This window comes from Apaloderma vittatum, unplaced genomic scaffold (assembly GCF_000703405.1).
Source record: "Apaloderma vittatum isolate BGI_N311 unplaced genomic scaffold, ASM70340v1 scaffold519, whole genome shotgun sequence".
NCBI lineage: Eukaryota > Metazoa > Chordata > Aves > Trogoniformes > Trogonidae > Apaloderma > Apaloderma vittatum.
In genome coordinates this window covers 41108-64132 of record NW_009736711.1, presented here as the reverse complement: position 1 = coordinate 64132, position 23025 = coordinate 41108, and the positions used below count along the sequence as shown (strand labels likewise).

The 23025-nt window shown below is 37.6% G+C and overlaps 1 long non-coding RNA gene across 1 annotated transcript; it reads left to right on the top strand.

Annotated features, from left to right (window-relative positions):
• Positions 1 to 1423: 1423 nt before the first annotated feature.
• Positions 1424 to 22061, top strand: LOC104279691. The gene is made up of 2 exons (XR_717870.1): positions 1424 to 1517; positions 18686 to 22061. It is a non-coding gene; the product is annotated as an uncharacterized LOC104279691 (long non-coding RNA).
• The last annotated feature ends 964 nt before the right edge of the window (positions 22062 to 23025 follow it).

The window sequence follows — 23025 nt, the reverse complement described above, 5'->3', positions numbered from 1 at the left end:
TTTGCTTTAAGACTTCAGTTAGAATAATAATGATAAACAACATGGGTTAGGCTTTGGCTCTACTGTACAGAAATAAAATTTTTACATATTTAGACTTAAACTGAGAAAGGAACACTTTGATGTATTTTATATCCCTCCTCCATACTCATGGATAAAGAAAATAAGAATAATGTTTCACATTCACTAAAATGGGTTGTATCTCCTCGTTGGCATATGTATCATCCAGGAATCCAATAATGGCTTTTTGCCTGCTGTATCTTTAGCCTTTTGTTTCAATATGATATAGTCCTTTTATTCTCTCTGTGTATTTCCGTCAGCGAGGTGAACAGAAGCCTGAAATGGACAGTTATGAAATGTCTCGCCCATAGGAAAAGCTTCTTCTTAACCTCATTCATTAGTAATTGCTTGAGAAATGACCAGGAGCATGACAGTTTATATTTCCCTGCTATTATTTTTCCTAATAACTGTGGATGTTCTTATTACATTTCTAAAGGACTGTTCTCAGAGGTGGTTTGAACAGAAGGTATATCATTTTATCACGTTCAGATTGGTTGCTTCAGTATTTAATTGAATATCTCCTTGTTCCTGCACTGTAAGAAGCAGTAGATAGGAATCCCCAGATTCTTTTCCTTATAGTGTGCTGTATCGTACGTCCCCTGGCTTGTCTCCTTTGTCTTGATCTATTTGATTTCTTTATACAAGGAACCGTCCAAGCTCATTTTGGACAGATGTTCCTAGAACACCTTCAACCTAAACACAGCACTTTGGCAATACTTCACTTATTTAAGAAAATAAGATGTTTTCACTTATTCAAGAGAATAAGATGTTTTCACTTATTTAAGAAAATTGGATCATGCTTTCTACCACTGCATATATCTATTATTGTTTTCTTTCCTTGAATTTCTTTTCATTAAATAGTTTTTAATTCAATGAAAGTCACTTTTGCTTCTTTTCATTTTTTCTTGCCTCTACATCTGAGAGAGCTAGTGCAATTAATGGAGAAAACATCACTACATTTCTGATAGTTTTAACAGCTGAAGGCAGTTCAATATTTTGACTTGTTTGTTTAATACTCTCAGTGTTTTCAACAGTGTCATAGTAGAGCTACTGGAGATAAGGAGAAGAGATCCACAGCCGCAATACACATATTCTATCCTTCTACTTTCTGTTCTTATTACAGAAAAATATTAAAATATTTAAGTGCCTGCAGTGGATATCTAACACAGTTCTTCTAAAAAATGACAAGTGTGAATTGAAAAGCAAAGTCCCATTAATACAGAGTTGGAGAGTGTCACTGTGCCATTACATATTAAGTCTGGAATGCTCTGGGCCTTGCATAAATCTGAGCAATAAAAGAAATGCCAGTGAGAATCTTACAACATGTTCAGTCAATTAAAAGATATCTATTTGACTTCTACTTTCTTTGCAGACCACGGATGACATCCTGGTGGCCTCAGCTGAATGTCCTAGCGATGATGAGGACATCGATCCCTGTGAGCCGAGCTCAGGTGGGTTAGGTTAGTCAACTTTTTTACTACTTTCTTTTATTTCATATTTGCATGCTCCAGTCCCCCAGAGTCCCATCTCATGTGACAATCCTTTCTTACATAGCAGGGAGAAGTTAAATTGGGGCCGTTCTATGTGTGGCAGGGGCAGCAGAGAAATGGAGTGTTTGTGATAGTTTTTCAAAGCCAAAGTAGGGGAGCACGTTGACATTCAAGGTTATAGCAAGGTTATAGCTTGACCAAGGCTGGACTGAGAAGGGCATCTTGGGGCCCCTGTTACTGTGTTGTCTTGATAAAGAAGGGACAACTTCATTTAGGATAAAGATGTCACAATTATTAAAAGTGCCATATTTCAGATACCATGTTATGTCGGTAGAGTTCATTCTGAATTACTGTTTATGGTATGAAATACTGTATAGATAGTAAAAGCCTGATGACATAGAATACAGTAGTATCGAATTTCAAATTGTTTTTTATGGCTCTTTTTCAAGCCAAGACTTTTCAGAGTGTATTCTTCAGTTCTGATTAGAAATGAAAAATTTTTACATTCTCATATTTTTTGTGGAACAAAAACTTTGTAGTGTTTTGGCCATGTCTTTTCTACTCCCACTGAATAATGGAGATTTTGAATAATTTTTCTCTATGACGTAATTTGCACTTACCTTTCTGTTGAATTAAATGCTACATACCTTCTCTAAAAATTCAAATGTTGATCACAGATGTGAAAGGAATGCAAAATCTTTATAATAGCAATCTGAAGAGTTGTGCTACTCTAACCTTTAAAAAAATCCCAGATAGTCCAATGAATTACCCCTTATAAATATCTAAAGGTCACCTGTCAGGAGGATGGGGCCAGACTCTTACCGGTGGTGTCCAGTGACAGGACAAGGGGCAATGGTGACAAATTGACAAAACAGGAGGTTCATCCTAAATGTAAGGGAATAATTCTTTACTATGAGAGTAATGGAGCACTGGGACATGCTCCTCTGCGATCTGCTCTAGGTGATCCTGCTCTAGCAGGTGGGTGTTGGACTAGATGATCTCCAGAAGTCCCTTCCAACCCCAACCATCCTGTGATTCTGTGATTAACTTTTACCTTTTCTGAGTGAACAGCTTGTGGTGCCACATATATCTCAGTTTTTCTTACTCACTTGAATTCTGTGCTGTTTGATAGCACGCCTACTGTTGGTTTAGGTAATTTGGTACTCTTCAGTACTTGCTGTAATACTTGATAGTAAAAGAATTAAGATAAATTTGTTGTGCAGTAACATATCAATTAAATCAAATCAATTAAATTTGAGACTGGTATATGAATGCAAATCACAGCTAAGCTATCTTTGTACAGCACCCAAATCTGGGGCAGGAGATATGTCTACGTAGCCTTATTCAAATGAAATTTTGCTTCAAGTGCAGATGCATGGTCCCTTTTTCAAGTCACGTAGCTTAATGCCCACAAGCAAAAATTATTTATTTAAATTTAAGAAAAAACAGAGACATTTGTGATGTCTCAGTGTTTTATGGAACTGCAGGGTGGCATTTGAGCTCTTCTAGGAACCAAGATATTTATAGATTTCATGAAAATACTTTGGGGCTGGTTTCTTTTGCTGTCCAATAAAAGGATTTCGGAGTGGTTTTCAAAATTCCAGGAGATTAAATGACCATTCTTAAAACTGAGCAGCAGCAGGTACACCTACCTTACACATTTTTGTATCTCTCATGAAGACATTTCACTTGCAGAAGTCCCAAACATCCCATTCAAGATATTTAGGAACTGTGAAATTGTGATAAGAATTTGGTTTTTTAAAGTTTGAAAAATAATTTCCAGGATGGTTTGGGTTTTTTTTTTGCTCTTTCTTTCTTGTTTTCAAATTCTTGAGTTTAACAAGACAGTCTTGTCCAGGATGAGTCAATGCAGTAGCTCATATGGCTCTGAACTCGTTCATGCCAATTACTTCCTTAGTTAACTCTGGCAGTGCTGTTCAGTGGTTAAATTGACATTTAACTACTGTAAACGTAGGTAATTTTTTTTGTTAATTTTATAAGGTAATTATAAGCCAACATATTAGTTACCTAGCACTAAAACAACTCCCAAACCTTCTGGGAATGCAGCTGTTGTATTAGACATGTGTTCGTATTGTCTCAGCCTTACAGTTTGCTGGAAGCCAGTGGAATTTCAGAAAAAGTCCTTCTCTGAGGTTATTTAGAACTTCAGATCTGTGCTGCAGTACTTGGTATTCCTGGAGCTGTGCACAGTCATTTAGCTGGTGGGTGCAGGAATAGGAGGGGTGAAATGAAGCTTTCTGAGAGGTTATCATTTCTGCCCAAACTATGATCCAGAAAGGGAATGTACATGTTAGTTTTCCTGCAAAACATTGCCGTTGGCTTTGCATTCTGATGTCTAGCTTTCCTGTTTTAGCTTATCGTTCATCACATGACTATGCTTCTCATTTTTGTTTATGTGAGAGTGGTTTTACTGTTTCATTTCTTGGATCCCAACTACCACTGTTTTCTAAAAAAAGATTGGCACGGGAATTATGTTCTCCATAATCCCAATTGTCTGGATCATTTTATCTGTCATTCTTCACATCAAAATGTCACTTGTCCTCCCACTCTCAACTCTTAAAATCTATTAATTTGCCTCCTTCTTCACTGGCCTTGCCCTTTTCTCATATTTGAAACATCATGAACCAAGGGGGTTACTGAAGTGGTAACTTCTAGAGTATCTGTCTCTCTGTAAGCTCGTTGAGTCTTAGTCACTTGGTGTTATGACTAAGCTTTCTCCATGAGTAGTTCGGTCGGTGCTGCTCCATCTCAGTGATATTGCAGTCTCTGTGTGGATTTGAGATACTCCTAAGGGAGAGAAACGTGATATTGTTGACAGATTAATGATTTTTCTTGTCTTTTTTTTTTCCTTTTCATTTGGGATAGGGACAAAAAGATATGTCCCTCCATTTAAATTCTTCCTGTTCAGTTTAGCTTTTTCCCCCATAACCCTTTTCACAAATCAGAGTGGCTTCTCCACAGCTACTCCTCAACATTCTCGCTAGTATTGGTGAAGCTTATGTTTCCTAACAGATACTTCAAAGAGGCAGAATTTCTGACGACTGGGACAATTTTACATTTTCACTTCAGACACTGTAGTCTGAGAAGCCATTAGATTTCTTCCCTTGCTGCCTGATGGTCGCTCAGCAAAGGTATCCACCACAGCACAAGAGATGATTCTCTCAGAGCTCTCAGGACAACATTTTTCTAGCAAGACTATCTTTAAGGGATGGGCAGAGCCCATTCAGTTTTAGTGACAGAGCCATATCTGTACATTTCTATGATGATTGCCCATAATATGCCTATTTCTAACCAAAGTTCTCATCTCTAAATGTGAGCTTATTCAACAAACAGTTTGTATATGGTAAACCTATATATCAGAAAATACTGATTATCTAGATTTTACTGATTGGTGAGATTTATGCTTAAATAGGGCTTCTTCGCTAGGATAAATATGTTGGAATTTGTAGTGGCTAACAAGTCTCAATCTGCCACTACCAGCTTCACTTTCTGTGCACCTGTCTTCTAAATAATAAATAGAAAGATGCAATTTGCAACAAATTTCATATGGGACATAAAACCGTAGACCAGATTAGGAGCAGCTAAGCAGCAATCCCATCAACTTGTCTGGAACATAAAGTCACAAAAATTATAATTGCAGATTTCATTGTGGTATACAAACTGCTAAATGTGCCATAATTGGATGAAGTCATAACAAATTTATTAGCATGCAAAACTTAGTCAACATGTTTTGTTTGCGTGATGTTTTGTACAGTAAGCAACATATATTGCTTTCACAGTATTTCCACATTCCCTTCTCCTATTCTAAATACTAATAACAACACAAAGAATGATGATGTTGATGATAATGATAGTAATGATGATAATGATAATAGTGATAATAATGATGATATAATAATAATAATTAGTTTATATTTTTCCTTAGCTTCCTGTCATAGAGGAAATAATAAAGCCTTTTCATATTGTGGACAAGTTATGAAAAATGTCCCTGGAAACCAATAAAAAAAAGGACCTGGGATAATTTACTGGTTTTACGTGAAGAGACATAAAATCATGGGTGGACAAATTGCCATTCTGCACATGAACCGCTGTTCCAACCTGTCCTGAGCTCAGTACAGAGCTCTGATTTCTGCTGAGTTTCAATGAGCATTTGTTGCTACACAGCTTAAGTTACGCTGGGCTGGTATTTTATTTGTTAGCTATTATCTAGCCACTTCTGCTGCTATTGAAATGCTCCAAAACACAAAGAGGTCCAAACTGGGTCAAATGAAGTGAAGTGATTGAGTTTAATGGCAGGGAAATCTAGACCAGGAAAAAAAAGTCTTCCAGTTTTCAGCATACGCATGAACAGTTCTTTTTCTGCAAATTAGAGTTAAATCCATCTCAAACTCGGGAATCAACAAAGGTTTAAGTTAGAAATTAGGCTGAAAACCTCCCCTGAGGGCCCCAGCAGAAATGGGATGGATAGAGCTTTTTGACAGTCTTAGAGACAGAATATATGGTATTCACTGATCTTGGAAGTTTTAGCAGAAGGCAATCTTCAAAGTGAAAAGGGGTCTTGTAGAAACAAGATTTTTTTCAGGTTCAAACAAGAGCCTTTCTACCAACAGAAATTCATATGTTGCAACTGAAAAAAAATACTTCATCATCTCTTGATCATCATTTGTCTGGCAGTTCTTGGATTCTGCTTCCTAGGACAGTATTTGGTATCAGATCTTATCCTGTACTTGTTCTGTAGGTAAACAGGGTAAGAATAGTCAGGATAGAGCTCAGTGATGTATACCAGCTGATAGTACTAGCTGCTTTTCTTAGCCATGATTCTTGATTCTGAGGGAGAAAAGGGATCAATTATTTTTCTACGTTATTAAGTAAGGACCAATAATAGGTGAGATGCTTATGGACTGATCTTGGAGCACGTTGTTGATTTTCCTGCGTCTTGGTCAGGCTAATTGCATTGCAGAAAACAGCTGGCGATGGTCAGAAGTCTCCAAAACATCAGTATAGCCAAGAGAGAGCGAACAAGCCACTGCTTAAATGACTCTTGCAGTTCAGTCAGTGCTTTGGGGAGAGCTTTGTCCTCTGAGGAGAACAGCGTGGGGCTTTGCATGCAAACTGCTTCTGCATGTGTACATCCCCTGCTGTGTGATAACATGGGCTGGAGAGAGGGAGGTAGCTTGGAGCCATACGTTCTGAAATGCTTTCTGATGATTTAGGTTTGGTCCCAGCATTGACACCTGTTTTCCTAATGGGCAGAGCTATGAAGTGGAGGCCGTGAATGCTTGTTATTAGAAGTTTTGCTCTTCTTTTCATGTCGCAAATCATTGTACTGTATTCCTGGTGCATCTGGCAGCAAGATAACATTACAGTAGGAGGTGAAGTGACTCCTATAATTTATACATCACTGCAAGTGCCCTGTTTAATGCACTTGGTGGAATTCATTGTGCAAGTAGCTGAAACAAAGAAAAATAAAATTACAGTCGGTTCATAGGGCTACTGTGTTCATTATGGCTTGAGACATAAAGGGAATATTTGTGCCTCAGTTCAATTATCCTGTAGTTCTATGTGCGTTTCCAGTATTAGAAAGATTGCTGGGTTGTCTTGAATCAGCCTTTTAAAATGCTTGGCTGGAAAACGTATAGGCATGTCTGTCTGAGCTCTTATGCTTTATTTACAAACTTTCTAATTGTTAGCACTTGCCAGGTCTACACATAAAGGAACTGAGGGGCTTCAAATATAGATTAATTTTCCTATAGCTGAAGTTAAAATAGTTGTAAGGTTATTTAATTCTTTATAAGTCACAAAGCCTCCCCAAAGCAACAGAAGGCAAATACTATTTTTTTCCAAATTATTTTGTTACAAATAAAAAATTTGTCAATAAAAAAATTTATCAATAGACTGAGCTCTTAGTGTCTGTCAGTGTGTTACAAATATACCATTTCTCATTTGAATTTGATGAAAACCATTTTTTTCCTAAACTATCTAAGAAAATGAGGTTAAAAATCAGCATTGATCCATTCTACCAACACTGATCTCTACCCTTTGCCAACCAGACCATTGAAACATGGGAATACTGAGTTGTAGCTTTCCAGATGATCCTAAGGATTTTCATACATTCTCAATGTTGGGAACAGCTGAAAACACTAGCATATGCTGAAAGGAAGGATCTTCTTTCACTCTAACAAATATTTTTTCAGTAGTTTAGAGAATTCTGACTCCTCAAATGCATTCTGTGTAATTTTGGTGGTAGTAGTGGTGTTCACGCTCTTGTATATGCTTTTTTTTTTGAGCAACCTCAACTAGTGCAGGGGTTATGTGACAAATATAAAATAATTGTAAAGTTTATATTTTAAGCATACTTTAAGGCAAAATGTAGCTATTGTTAGCTAAACATCCTTCTTAAATTTGAACAGTTAAGTAGATATGTTGCCAAACATATGTAATTCAAAGAGAGGTTTAATAAATTGCCTAGAGATGCCAGTATGGGCTAATGCTTTCTAGCACGTATTAATTGCAGTCACAGTGATGTGAACATATCAGAAGGTAGAATATGGATAGAAACTGGGGAACTTTTTTTTTTTTTCCTGAACATAATGGTTTTCTATGAATGTAATATCAGCAGCCCAGTATGCCCGGTAAGAAATATTGACATCAGGTTGCTATAAATCACACAAAGCTCTCTGTTAACTTGCACGAGACCTTCTCCACTGGTGTGTAAATGATGAATGATTTTCCTTGTGTGTGAACTTTGAGGGTGCATTCACATTCCACTCACATTCTTCCTTAAGCTGGACATTCTCACTTCTATGATGTCTATAAGAATGGCAAACAACCGTGCTGTATAATATTGAGGTTATTATTGGTGTGGTAGTACCTGAAGCTCTTACTTCATGCATCAGACATATGTAGAAATGAAAAGGCAGTTCTTTTTCAGAGAAATTTGTTAAGTGACAATTATTAGTGCTGCTGTTACATGTTCAGTGGTTTGGAGTTAGACATCTCCACAGCAGAGACAAAACCTGATGGAAGTAAGTTGGTAGTCACTTGACCAATATTTTTCTACTCCTAGGTAAAGAACCTGCATTGCAGACCATTCCAGCATTAACCAGAGAGTGAGATATGTCCAGTATGACTCAAAAAAAAAAAAATCTAACAAAATACTAAATTGCTGAATAAGGTATTACATAGACCTTAAAGAATTAATCATCTGCTAATGCAGTGACTTTGTCAGACCCAAAAGAAAAATTAAATCAGATCTATTACCATGCTATCCTAAGCAAAGCAGCCCTGAGTTTCAGGATTGATATCAGGATTTTCAGTAATACAACTAATTAAGCCCCAGTGTCTGTGCATATATGCCTAATATGTGAAAATAGGTTCTAGGTAGTTCTAAATCTTTTGGATTCTTAGTTGTTAGCCACAAAAATTAAGATGTGTGTGCTTTGACAGCTTTCACTATGAGATGTTTACACCATTTTCAAAAAAAAGGTGTAGATCTTTTTAATCTAGAATCAAGAACAGGAGAACAGAAGAACAAGGTATAAATTAGTCAAAATACATACATAAATATCTATCTATATATATGATTTTGAATTATCATGAAGGATTTAAAAAATATATTTCAACAGATAATATATATAATTCATTTAGATACCAATAATCTTTCTTTCCTTCTTTTTCAAAATTCCAAGCCAGATCTCATCCATTGAATGGCTCATGCTGATCATGCCAGCTGAATTTTTCTGAACTCCAGCAGGGAACAATCTTTATTTTTTCTTCTCAAGTATGGTCTTTCCAATTTGGAATAGAAGCACAATACATAAGTAAAGTGTAAGAAAACCAGCACTGACCTGGTCTAATCTACATCTTGATAAAGGAATTGAGCTTAGTTTGTAAGCATTAGATTTACTGAAACCAATTAAATAAAGCCAAATAAAGATTACGTGGACTTTCAAAACATTTTGCATGGGTAGATTTCACGTGCTGACATTCATTGAAAAGTAGAGAAAATAAGTAAATTAGTAATTGTAAAATTGATGTTTTCAGAAACAGTTAAATAATTTGCTAACTTGACTGAGACTTTTGTCTGATTAAATAAGGAATTTTGGAAAGGTAGAGGATTTGCTGCACAAGGGCAAAATAAATAGGTGATTGAAACTGAACAGGTTCCATTAATTTTCATGGCAATCTGCTTAAAAATCCTAAATTAAAGTGTATAATCCTAAAAATTGCTCTTTTCAATCAAGCTTATATTTAGAATCAAGACAGCATGAATCAATGACATAAATAAATGAGTTGTTCTAGTTTATTTGAAATTAGATGATGTGCTGCTAGTGCCTTGATTAGTACAAGGCCATTGTGTTCTTGAGCTACACTTCATTCTTATTTGATTTGCTACATCTAGTGCATATCATTTCTTGCATATTCTGTTGTGGACACTAGCAATACTGAAAATATTTTTGTCGCTTTGTAATGCATGTGCATTTAATTTCCTCTTTTTGTGGGGAAAAAACCAAACCCTTTTCCTCAGGACTGTTTATCACCCTTGTTTTCATGGATGTGGTAGAAGACAGACAATATTTTGCGAAGGTATGATAAGGTTTACAGCCAAAATACTGGCCTGAATTAACATCATACTGGTCAACTTCTGTGCCGGGGCTTTCTCAGACCAGTTTTGATCAATGCAACATTAAATTGGGTCCTGTAGGAAATTTGCTTTACCTCTGCTACTATGTGGAAGGAGGACCAGACAGGAAGATGGGAATAAGGATGTGATTCTGCCCCTGTGCTCAGCACTGGTGAGGCCTCACCTTGAGCCCTGTGTGCAGGGCTGGGCCCTCACTGCAAGAAAGACCTTGAGGGGCTGGAGCAGGTCCAGAGGAGAGCAACGAGGCTGGGGAAGGAACTGGAGGGGAAAGTCCAGTGAGGAGAGGCTGAGGGAGCTGGGGGTGTTCAGCCTGGAGAAGAGGAGACTCAGGGGGGACTTTATCACTCTCTACAACTGCCTGAAGGGAGGGTGCAGTCAGGTGTGGGTCAGGCTCTTCTAGTGCGCAGCCAGTTACAGGACGAGAGGGCACGGCCTGAAACTGCGTCAGGGCAGGTTTAGGTTGGATCTCAGGCAGCCCTTCCTCACGGAGAGGGTGCTCAGGCACTGGGATGCACTGCCCAGGGAAGTGGTGGAGTCACCGTCCCTGGAGGGGTTTAAGGAGAGGCTGGATGTGGCACTTAGTGCCCTGGTCTGGCTGATGTGGTGGTGTAGGGACATAGGCTGAACTTGATGATCTCAGAGGTCTTTTCCAGCCTCAACAATTCTGTGATTCTGTGAATCTGAGGCAGCCACCCCTAGCAAAGCAGTTTGGCTGAGGAAGTGGAAACTGGCTGCATATCGGGCACAGGGCAAGGGCTGGTACTTTGCCTCACTGAGTTAAGTGACTCGGGGCACTGTCTATTCCAGAACTCTTTAGCAGCTCAGTTTTTCTGCAAACAGGGCAATTACAGGTGTGCAAGCAAACCATTTTGATTCTGCCTGACCATTTGCAATACCTGATAAATTCAATTAATATCTTGTTACAAAGAAGTTGGTGTATGCCAGCTACACCTTATCAACTGAAAACCATATTAACAGGCTGCTGGCACTGAACAGGATTGCTTGCCCCACTGTCAGACAAAGGAGATAAGGGCAAATGGTAAACTTTTAGCTGGTGTTTTCAGGCAATCAGTACAGTGTGAATTTTCATTATCTCTTGCATAGCTAAGTAGTAAGACCATTGCTGCTAATTTTCAGGCGCTTGCTAACATGTAATTTAAAGCTCTGTGGAAACATGGGGGGTTTTTAGTGTGTGACTAGTCATCTGACAGCCTGCAAAGTGCCAGGTGAATGCTGACATGTATGAAAAATAGGTATTCTCTAAGGATATTGCTCATAAATGGAAGCAGAGAAAATTCAAGGCAAAAGTAACCCATAATGAGGATGCATGTACCTGCAATAGTCTAACCTTAGGCTATCTCCTTCCAAATATATAAAGACCTGAATGAAACATTGTTCTGCTGTGTTGACATGCTCCTCTAGCCCAGAGGTTTCAAAATCAGTGCTTCTCCTGAGGTTAGGAGATATGGTCTAGATTTGGGACTTTGACAGTTTAAATTTAAGCTGGTTTAAACAGTAGATTATGATTAAGATACAGCTCATGTAGTGAACATACCCTTTAAAAAGCGGGATAAATGAAAGATGAAAGCAGCAAGAGAACATGAGAATCACATTCCAAATAAGACAAGACTTTATAGATATCTCAAACTTTTTCCATGTGCTAACATCAGAGACCAGAGTTGTTTTATAGAGTATGAGAGAAAGAAAAACAAGGGGGGATTATTCATTATAATTATTTTATCCTGAGAAAAAGAACATTAATTACACCGTGTGATTTATTACAGTCCTGAAGTCCATTTATCTTTCTCTTCCCACCCCCAGAGAAACATATACGGGCTCGACAGTAATACAGTTCAGATTGATCAAGTGCAGCTGTATCGGCTGGTCGTATCACAGCCTTTGTTTAGTGGGGGTGTACTTTGGTGTTTGCAGTGGTTGCATTTCCAGTGTGTGTGCATGTGAATTCTGGATGTCTTAACAGCCTGGCCCCTTTTTTTTCCCAGGCACATTATCAACTTTGTCAGTAATGGATCTGACCTGATGACAGTATTTAGAGCAAATTGAATGCAGGCCTTATACATAATGTTTGTGGCACAGGCACAGGCATTTATCTCTTCGTGTAGGAGCTCCTTTAGCAAAGGAAGGCAGTCAGGGAATCACCCACGGTTGCAAAGATGAATGTGGGTGTCTGCACCTCCAGCTCGTTTCATGAGCAAGAATAATTCCTTGCTCTGCATGCCAAGCCATCAGATTCCTCGCTCTTTACAACTACATTTTGGTGCTCTCTTGCAGAAAACAGGTTCCTAGATTAGATAGTTTCTTTTTTTTTTTGCCCCACTTTTTTTTGAATGAGATGATAATTTTAAAAAGAGCAAGCAATCAAACCCTGGTTATGCAAAGCTCAGTTGCCAAGCTTTCAGTGAGGCCCAAATGTCACTGTTATTACACTGTAAGTTTTTGGTACAATGAAGCCAGTCTTACGGTTAGCTGTCACTAAAAATTTATGTTTTCACTGCCCCTGCCCTTTTCTTGCCTTAACACTGGTGTTCATCTGAGTCTTCAGGGAGTTAGAGCTGCAGTCAACTAACTGAGCAAAAGATACTGCTTTACCTATCTGAACTGGTTCCCCACAATTACAGCAGCTTACTTGAAAACATGCTAACAGTAGTGTAATATTTCTATTTTGTCTTCCTTATGTTATCTTATTTGCAAAAGAATTTTTTTTCCCATTTAGGAATACTTCAATCCAAAATCTAGACTACCCACTGATTCTGCTGATCAGTCAAAATTTCTGAAGCAGAGTAACAAATTAACAAAGATTTCCCAGAACAGATGAAATGGGATAAATTACTTCATGTAGAAAAGAAAGAACAGAGTGGCAAATGTGAATGACAAATGTAGATGTGGGAAGCGGCTGGGCTGGTAAAAGGAGAAAGGATCCATATATGGAGGGAAGGAGTACTAAAGAGGAGCAATACCACTGAAAATGTTAAAATTTACTGAGAAAAAGGGTAAGAGCATAGGGATGAAAACTGCTAAAACCATTACATGATATATTGGTTTACATTTTCCATTTTGGCTAAAATTAAATTTAGTTTTGTGGAAAATGTTTTCACAAAAGCTTCCTATTAAGCTGTGTGAAACATTCTCCTCAGCTCTGCAGAGTATATTAATTTACAAAACCCATTGATTTGTTATGCTCTATCAATTGGTGCTGTGCTACCAACTAACCTGTCTCCCTTTAGACTTATGTTGACATTTAAAAAAAGATTGAGAACAACCTTTCCACCTCTCAACCACAGGAAAAAAAAAAGTTACTTGCAAAACGTGCAGTCCTGAAGAGATGGTAGGATTTGTAAATGTATGGCAAATCATTGCACTTGGAAATGTGCACTCTATTCTGTGCAGGGACAGTGTTTATCTTCTTAGCAAAACAACCATTTTAGCTGTGGATGGTGTTTCACTGCTAGGCCGTTTTTATGACTAGAGAAGTTAGTTAACATCACTTTAGAGGTATTTTATTGCATTATATCTTCCCTTCTGAGAATCTTTGAAGTTCCAGTTTATAGAAAGTGAAGAACCTGGGTTTGCACACCAAAGAGTTGAACAGATACCAGATACCTTAATAATTTTATCTTAAACACATTTGAGAGTACATTATTGTCTTGTTCCCTCAAACCCTTACAGGTTTCTTAGACCAAATGCAATGGCATGAGTTCAAGGTGGCAAACATAGTTACTCTGTTCATAAGCACCACACCTCTCCACCATATCACAGTCTGCTGTGAGGGCAGGTCTCAGCTCCCGTTCTCTTTGAATCATGATGCCGTTCTGATCACGGAGTGTAGAGCACGTGTTCGGCAATGCAGCTAGTTTTGCGGTACCTCTCTCGCATGGATTAGATCATGGCTTTGCTTATAGACTGCTCCAAGTCTGATAAAAGTTTGAGCTATAGCAGCCACATGTGGAACTACCTCATACTCCTTCCCTCCTGTGGCAGCTTGGTCATTGATGGATTATCTACTGGGGAGCTAGTTCTTGCCTCCCCTTGAGAGCCACTTGAGGTTGGGTAGGAAGGGAGCAGCCTCGGACATCCCTGTAATCAGAATAGAGTGGGTTTGAGCTTAAACTCTCACACAGGCTTACAGCAGATCCTCATCCTGGTTTTGCAAATTGGCTGCATCTGTCCCACCCATTCAGCAGAGGAAGCACCGAGATTTGGTTTTCAGGCGTAATGCAATGTTGAAATTGAAGTCAGCTCAGAGACCAGTTCGCCAGCATCCAACAATGCTACAGAAAGTCAACCACAAACAGGTCTACAATGACAGCACACCAAGTGAAAATTAATATGTGTCCTGTAAATAATTGCCTTCATGCTTCATTGCAAATGCAGTAGTTAAACATTCTTGTCTTGTGAGTAATTTCCTATTCACAGTCTGTGGGAAGGCATAAATGTAAAGAAAACAGGTTTGGGGTCCTTTTGTTGGGCTTTTTTTTTTTTTAAGTCTACTAATTTCAATTCACAAACACCAAGGGAGCCTGCAATTCCAATTTTCTTTTCACAGTGTTAATGAAAACTGGGCACTGAAAATAGTCAGATTTTTCTCTCTAAATTTTAAACCACTTAGAAATACAGTCAGGAATAATAACTTTCTCATCCATTATTACACAATTTAAAACTGTACTCAAGTGCTATTATTTCTTGCAAAGTTTTTTCTAAGTGGTAGATCAGGCTTTTAAAAATCAGTCTCTTCTAAGCTGGTCTTTGAGGCAACCCAAAAAGACTGGTCATATGCTGTTGAGAGGAGGAGTTGTATATCAGAGATGTTGTTTTAAGAAGGAATCATTGCACCCCAAGATGACTTTTATTTTGTCAGACTATTATAGCGTAGTCTAAGCATAATAACAGTCATTATTCCTCATGAAACCGTCTTCACGTTACTATAGACAGTTTCATGATTTTTGGGGGGATGACTGTATATTCTTAAAAATCAGGGTCACTTTTATGACATTTAATCTTAGTATTCACCTCTGAGGTATTTTGCTTCTCATTTACAATAAGAAACTTTCTCCAGGATGAAGTTAATGTCTTTTTGTTGCTGCAGATACTAAAACAGACTGCAGCAGAGTAACAGCTGAGGTTACCCATACAAACACCTCTCTGCTGTGCCAGGAGCCAATGACTCTGCCTGGTTTGGTTACCAAGATGCTGGGAAGAAAGTTGTATCATGTGTTTCTCAAAGAGTTGGGAAGCAAAGAGCAAGATTTCTGTAACCTTATTATCTTCACTTGCTTCTCCATTGGGATCACCTTTTGTCCCTCACAATAGCTCCTGTCTTGCAGGGGGAAAAAAATCCGGGTAAATTCCCCTTGGGTACTCCAGTGTTAGTCAAATAAAGGCCCTACTTAAATAGAAGGCAGCTGTTTCATGAGTGCTGTGGATGTGAATTTGTTTATTTACATGGATTTCAGAAGTGTAGGCTGGCCTTTCCCCAGTGGTCTTTTCTTCCCTGTCTCGGAATAGGACACTTCATTTAGCATATGCTCCATTAGCCTTCCCTGCTACCTAAAATGCTTGCAGACTCATATGTTTTCTAAAACTTTCCTCTTATTTCTGCCTCCTTCATTTGTCTTGAGAGGCCCTGCTAGGTTAAAGGCATATTTTAATGTAAATGGAAGATAAATAGGAAGAAGTCACTTCCCTTGCTGAACTGCTCCTTTTACAGAAGTTCAAACAAATGAAACAACAGATGCTTTGAAAATGCTGTAAGTTTAAATAACATTAATGTAGCAGTTGAATATTCCTCAGACAGATGGGAAAAATGAGATAATTGTGAAAAAAATCTTAAAAATAAAAGGATGCCATCAGGTGAAAGGCAAGATTTTAGGTAACGTTGAAAAATACTCCTTACATTTTTTTTTTTAGCTTGTGGTGTTAAAAGAATGTTTTCCTTTGTGCAAGCTGTTAAGTGTCATTTAGTAGACATTAATTCTAAAGTTACTTGACAGCATTTGGCCCAAATGTCTGTATTTTAAAGAGAAAGAGCAGCTGTTAGTCCATCAGGTATTAACAGGGTTTATTCAGTTGCTTCTATTATTTCTCAGACAGAAATTAATTTCCTGAAATCACATACAGTAAGATAAGACTTTGTCTCATTTTCATTCACTATGGAAATACTCAGGAGCCTTTATCCCGCAACAATGCATTGTCTCTTGTAAAACAATAAATGACACCACATGTGTAAAAGAATTTCCATTTTCTACAACAGCTACAATGAAGAAACAGGATCTAAAGCAGTCACTGGCTACTTTGGGACAGACCACATTTCTTAGTAGAGTGGCATCTACTCTGAAATAAGAAAAAAAATCTGGGAGCCTTCTGAAGTGGAACTTCAAGATCACTTTTATAGTCATAGAAAATACCAACTGTACCAACTCAGAACAACTAAGAACTTTTTCAGAGGGAAGGAAAAAAAAGAAGTTAAAATACTATTTGACACGAATGACAGTTTTCTTGAGTCTTACTGTGATGCCTCTGTTCTTTCAACCAAATAAAATGTCACCTTCTTTAAACCTATGTGGGATAACTGCCAGGAAGCAGTGTTTTAACAGTAAGAACACAAATCACCAATAAATAAGTTATGAGTAATACCAAGGTAGGGAGGAAACTTAGTTCTTTTTGAGGTTTGTGGCTTTTTTGTTGTGTTTTATTATTCATAGGTCAGTTGTAGATTTTTGTAGCTGGTGGCTGCTTTTAATTCTGGTTGTCCAAGCTTGTTGCCACTCTTTGAGCATTGTTGATAGCTTGTGCGGCATTACTTTTGATGTAGTATCCTTAAAGTCATTATGATCCTGTTATGTCTTTACAGTGAAAAAAAAATTACTAGGGGGCACAGCGTGCCTTTGTGCACCTTGGACAAGACAGTCCTCTAACACGCTTGAATAAAATGCTAGTTGTTGCCAAGGCCTGATAAAGCTAACATTATGAATATATTGTAGAACTAGTGTTTAATAATGCCCTTAGTTAACATTTATATTTTACAGACTGCATTATTAGCCATGCATAATGATTTAAAATGCGGTTTCTAGAAGATTTAAAATGTGGTTTCTGGATGCTTAATGAGAATATTGTGCAGTATTCGGTGGAAAACCCTGGTTGACTCACTGCTCTTTTCTTGCTCCTGAGGTCAGCCAAGGCAGGCAGGGCTGAGGGTACATGGCCTCTCAGGAGTTTGGAAATGCCGATGTAATCAGAAGAATATTGCATAGACCCAGGTCACTCCGTTTTTGACCATGACACTCACTAAGTTACAGGAGATCCATCTCAGCTATTGCAAGTTAAAGCAGTTCTATACGAAGATCTGCCTCTCCTCCTTCTGCAAAAGGCAATAAAGAAAGGAGATCATGGGAAATGCATAAGCATCATTTGTGCTATGCGCATTTAACCTAGAAATTCCTCCTGGAATTAGCTGTCATTCCACATGGCTGTGCAAGCGGACAAAATGTGCCAGACAGCACAATAGTTCCCATCAAGAAGACTTTACAGTCTGAAGACATAGGTCAGTTCAGTTCATATCACAACCAAAAAGACCAAAGTCTAGCCTCAGAGGTGGGTTCTTAGAAGGCTGAGCCTTTGCTCTGTGCAATTTGAGCGTTTTCTTCTTCATATAAAATGCTGCTTTAAGGAATGTCTGGTATTGGCGTCCATGACAAAAAGAGGGAAGGGAAGAAGCTGAGTGAAAAAGTGCTCTCAAGTGTAGACATATCCAAGAAAAGAGAAGGTAGGATTATATACCTCTTTAGAAGTAATAAAAGTAGATATGGAATCATTTAGGTTGGAAGAGAGACAAGCTCATAATTAATTTGGAAGAAAAAGGAAAGGAGAAATTGAGAAGCTTGCTGAGGCAAGTCCAAAGGAGAGCTGAGGATACCTTATTTGCAGCCACCTTAGTGGCTGCTATAAATTATTATTACGGGAAATTTTTGATTTTTTTTTTCCCCATTCTGTTTGGTAGTCTGTTTTATCATCATTGTGTTCTCAATATGTACTATAGTGTCACCGTTGGTTCTTTACAGGAGAGAGAGAGGGAGGAAGTGGAAGAGGGGTGATATCCTTTCCCCTCAGATGTTCGTGTTCTGGCATTTAAATTGTGGCACGCCTGTTATTTCAGATTATTTAGGCATTCTTTGCTTAATAACAGCCTTTGGAGAAATTACACCTTTGAAGGCTACAGTGAGATTTACCTTGTCATCCTTTTCCGTGCTTAAAAGCCTGTTTGCTTGTGCTGACAGACGCGAAAACGGAATAGGCTGCAAACCTCAGTGTTATCACACAGGCGGAACAGGGTACATCGATAGGCAGCCCTGACCTAACGAGTACAATTAGGAAGATGCATGTTTGTAGCGGGTAGCTGTGACTTCTCAATGTGCAAAGTCAGTAATAACCTCTCCCTTGTTTCATTATCTACCTACAGCAAATCCTACCAGGGCAGGAGGAGGAAGGGAGTACCCTGGCTCGTCCGAGGTGATTCGTGAATCCAGCAGCACGACAGGCATGGTAGTTGGAATCGTGGCAGCAGCGGCGCTGTGCATCCTCATTCTCCTGTATGCTATGTACAAGTACAGGAATCGAGACGAAGGATCGTACCACGTAGATGAGAGTCGAAACTACATCAGTAACTCAGCACAATCCAACGGGGCTGTGATCAAGGAGAAACAGCCCAACAGCGCTAAAAGTTCCAACAAAAACAAGAAAAATAAGGATAAGGAGTACTATGTCTGATCTCAACATCTAAAAGAACGCTTGTATAGAAATAGTCTTCATTTTATCTGAGACATAATACAAACTTATTTACTTTACTTTTTATGAAGCACATTCAAAAACAAACAAACAAACAAAAAGACAGGGAATGCAATCAGAAAGGAAAGACTGTTTTTAAAAACAAGCATTTCATGCTCTTGTTTTTCAGAAACAGGAGCTGATAAATTCCCTAACATCCACAGTGTTTTCATTTACTCTGCCTGTCTTTATGTTGCTGGAACATTTCTGAAAGACAATGATGACACCACGCATTCATAAAGCAAGGAGTATTACTACAACATCAAGGCACAATATGAAACAAAAATTAAAAAAAAACAAAACAGGAAAAAAAAAAGAAAAAAGAAGCTACCTATGATTCTGGATTTAGCCAAAGTGCTAGCGCTTTCTTGAGAAGTAAGTTAGTCTTATTGTCAGAGAAGACTCTCATTATATATGGTGACTCAACAAGCAAACATAAAGAGTTTGCCGTCTGGTGCAGTGAAGCAGTGATTGGAAACTTGCATTTGAAACAAAGTGCTGGCTTTTCTGAAGACTTACGTAGAAATACTTTCAAAAAGCCCCTTTCTGGTTGTGAGGAAAATAGTATGGAGGCCTTATTTTCAAAAACAAAAACAAAAATCTGGAATATAAGGCACATTTCCACAAAATAATAAAAAAAAAAGAAAATAACAAAACAAGAGGGCATAGATGCAATCATTGGGAAATTTTCATGCACGCTTAATATGTTATTACATATGTTTATATAAAAACACATCTATATGTGCTTTCTGGACTGTGATAAGTGATGTTTTATAGCCTGTTGTATAGAAAATGCAAACTATATCTGCTCTTCAGCCATTTTTGGTAAACTCAATGTTATAAGTGTTGCTAGGTATAGAGAGTTTTATGACATCTGGAGCAACAGACATACTTCAGTTTTTTTGCAGCCATTATGAATTGTCCCAGATTTCTTCCCCTTTCTTTTTTTCTTTTTTTTTTTTTTTTTAATTTACAGTGTAGTGGTTATACTAAGGGGGAATGTGTATGAATGTATATAAGAGTCAGCTAATTTTTTTCTTACCTGTACAGCCTCTATTCTGTTGCAATTAAGTTTTAGTAGTTTGTATGAAAGAAGTGGACTAGAAAGCAAAAATATATCTCTACTGTAATTTGTCTTCTCCCTCCTATCCCCATCTCTTGCTCCTGATATGCATCAATGAAGTTGATCAGAATGGCCAATTTTCCTAGGAATACACATTCATCAATTAGCTAAATATTTAGTGACTTAAACTGGCCTTTGGCTTCCAGTCAAAGCTTCACTATTGGAGAGCATGGTTTGCCTTACAGAAACCTTGTTCTTAAGAAATTATGAGAATGATGAGTTTCTTGAGAATCTTAGGAAGTATCATATAGTGTTTATCTGGCATTCAGTTATATGAACGACAGCTACTACTGCATTGGGTGGTAAAAGATCTAAAAAGACCTATTTTGATTACTGAGGCTGATTCAGAATTTACCCCTTTCTCCAAAAAGGAAATAATCTTGAGGTGCACAATAGTATTTTGCAGTGGTGGGCATTCTGACATATAAAAAAGTATTTTTAGCTAAGTTGATTGTGTAGTATTGCAACACATCATAACCAGGCAAATATAAGTTCATCATGTTTTTAAGTAACACATGGCTTCTCTTGCATATATAAAACATTAATGCATTTTAGTTAAACATATTAAATATGATGTAATTTACATGTTAAGTTTTTTTTCTAGTCTTATTTCATTAGGCTCACAGCAATAAATCATAGCGTAACATTTTATTTACATGGAATTTAAAAGGGAATACATTAGACAGAAAGAGGGTAGTTCAATAGAAATCAACTAAATCATTGGAAGGCCTCCTGGGAGGGTTATAGATGTTCACACTTTACAGACAGGAAGGAGGAATTTAAAATTAGCTTTAAACAGCAGGCACAAAACATTTTGTTGTGTGTTATTCACTGTAGCTGATGAAAAAGGCTGGTGACTGGTACAGCTATCTATCTGGGAGTCAGAGCACTTTAGAAAGACGTGTAGGTGACATGAAAACACCTCTCTTGAAGGTTGCCAACCACGTCGAGGTGTGTCATGTTGCCTCTGTAAAACAGTCTTTTTTATTTTCATTAGCATTTGCACAAAAATGAGAACAGGTTCACAAAGTCCATCCGATGTTCCTTCCTTCGGTTGTCGTTCGCCTGTGGCATTCATAATTTCTCCCACCTTTACAAGACAGCTGTACTCAGGGAATGGCAGGGTCAGGTATACGGGAGGTCATTGCTGGAAGCAAGAGACTTCAGCTGGAGCGGGGAAAGAAGTTGAAAGCCAGGTGGTGTTCAGATTTCAGTGCTTGAAGATATGTAGAAGAACAAGAATAATCTGATGACAGGAGACTGGACATGACGGATTATGATTTGGGTGAGGTGAAATGGTCTTTACTGCTTGGTATTGATTGCATTAATGAAATAGCATGGTCAGGTCAACTTCCAAGCAGTTTGGTAGATTAATCTTTAACTAAATCCATACATCAAGGAAAAAAAAGATCTGCTACTACTAGAATAAGCAAACACAATTTTAATACTGTTTCTGAAGGTTCTCCTTTTTCCTCTTTAATTTCATAATTTAACAAAAAAAATATGGATGTATCAGAAGTGCCAGCAAGTGGATTTAAAGTTCCTTTTTGTTTAAAAACAGCAGCAACAACAAACAAACAAACAGACATAAACCAACTACCTAACATAAAATTGGATCCTTTCTCTATAATAACCTAATTTGTTTGACTGAGATGGCTTCATTTCTATGACTGTATTGTGTTGCCTTTTTTAACAAAACACTAAATAACATGTGAAACTTTCAACCCTAAGACGTCGAAGAGAGGCCCAACGCCCCTAACCTTATAGTGCTTTCTGTGATAGATATTTACGATTTTTTTATTTGTTGCAAGGCCAATTTATTCATTATTGGAAATGCTAAGCAAGTGGAATTTACTGTTTTGTTAATAAAAATGTTTCTTAATACAAATGCTGGCTTGTTTCTTCTCTTGCTGTTAGATTTGGGGTAGCTGTTCGTCTTAAAGCAGAGAAAAAAAAAATGGTAAATTGGCATGAAGTTACAGACATCAATGTCAGGAGGAAGTGACCTCAGACCTCTTTGTATGTTTAAGTAAAAGCTTTGCACAAGTCTTGTGTTCAGCTGGCCCAGTTAGAAAAGTATGAATTACGTTAATGCATTATTTGGTTCTGTATGGAATTACTTAATTTGAAATTTTTTAGCTTTTATTAAAAAAAATCATCAGGAAGTTAAAACTTCATGTTTCCTAACCCCTATGAATGAAAAAAGAATTCCTTTTCCACCGCTTTTTCTTCTGGTAGTAAGAAGATGGCAGAAGGTAAAGTAATAGGATGAAAACTCAAAATTGAAAATATTTTCTCTTGTCTAGAAGATGGTTTAAAAATTAATGGAAAAATGAACTTATTCCAGATCCTTAAAAACATTCCTAGATAATAATTACAAAATTTCAACCAGAGCTAATCCATTACATAAGTACTTTCCTATTTAGCATGGCATTTAAATTCATGGGTAACTTCAAGCAAACTTCTAATCCTATTGATTTAAGCAAGTGTCTAAAGTTGCCTAAATGTATTGCTGAATGGGGATGGAGTTAAGCTCTTGGATCTAAACTCCAAATAAAATTTAAGTATGTATCTTCTTTAATCACATCAGTAGCTTCTTTGACTTCAATGGGATTTATTCATCTGCCTAATGAAGTATAGACTAAAGTATTTTAGATAATTTACGTTCAGGAATATCTGAAGAAAACAGTCCCTATCTTCCATTGATATAAATCAGTTTTTAGTTAAACTATAGTGATTTTTGTTCTACAATCCCCCCCACATTTAATTATATACTTTTTAATTCTACATCTACATTTATACTGTGCTTTCTCTTTCACCAAAATCCTAACGGCCTCTCAGTACCTGCACCA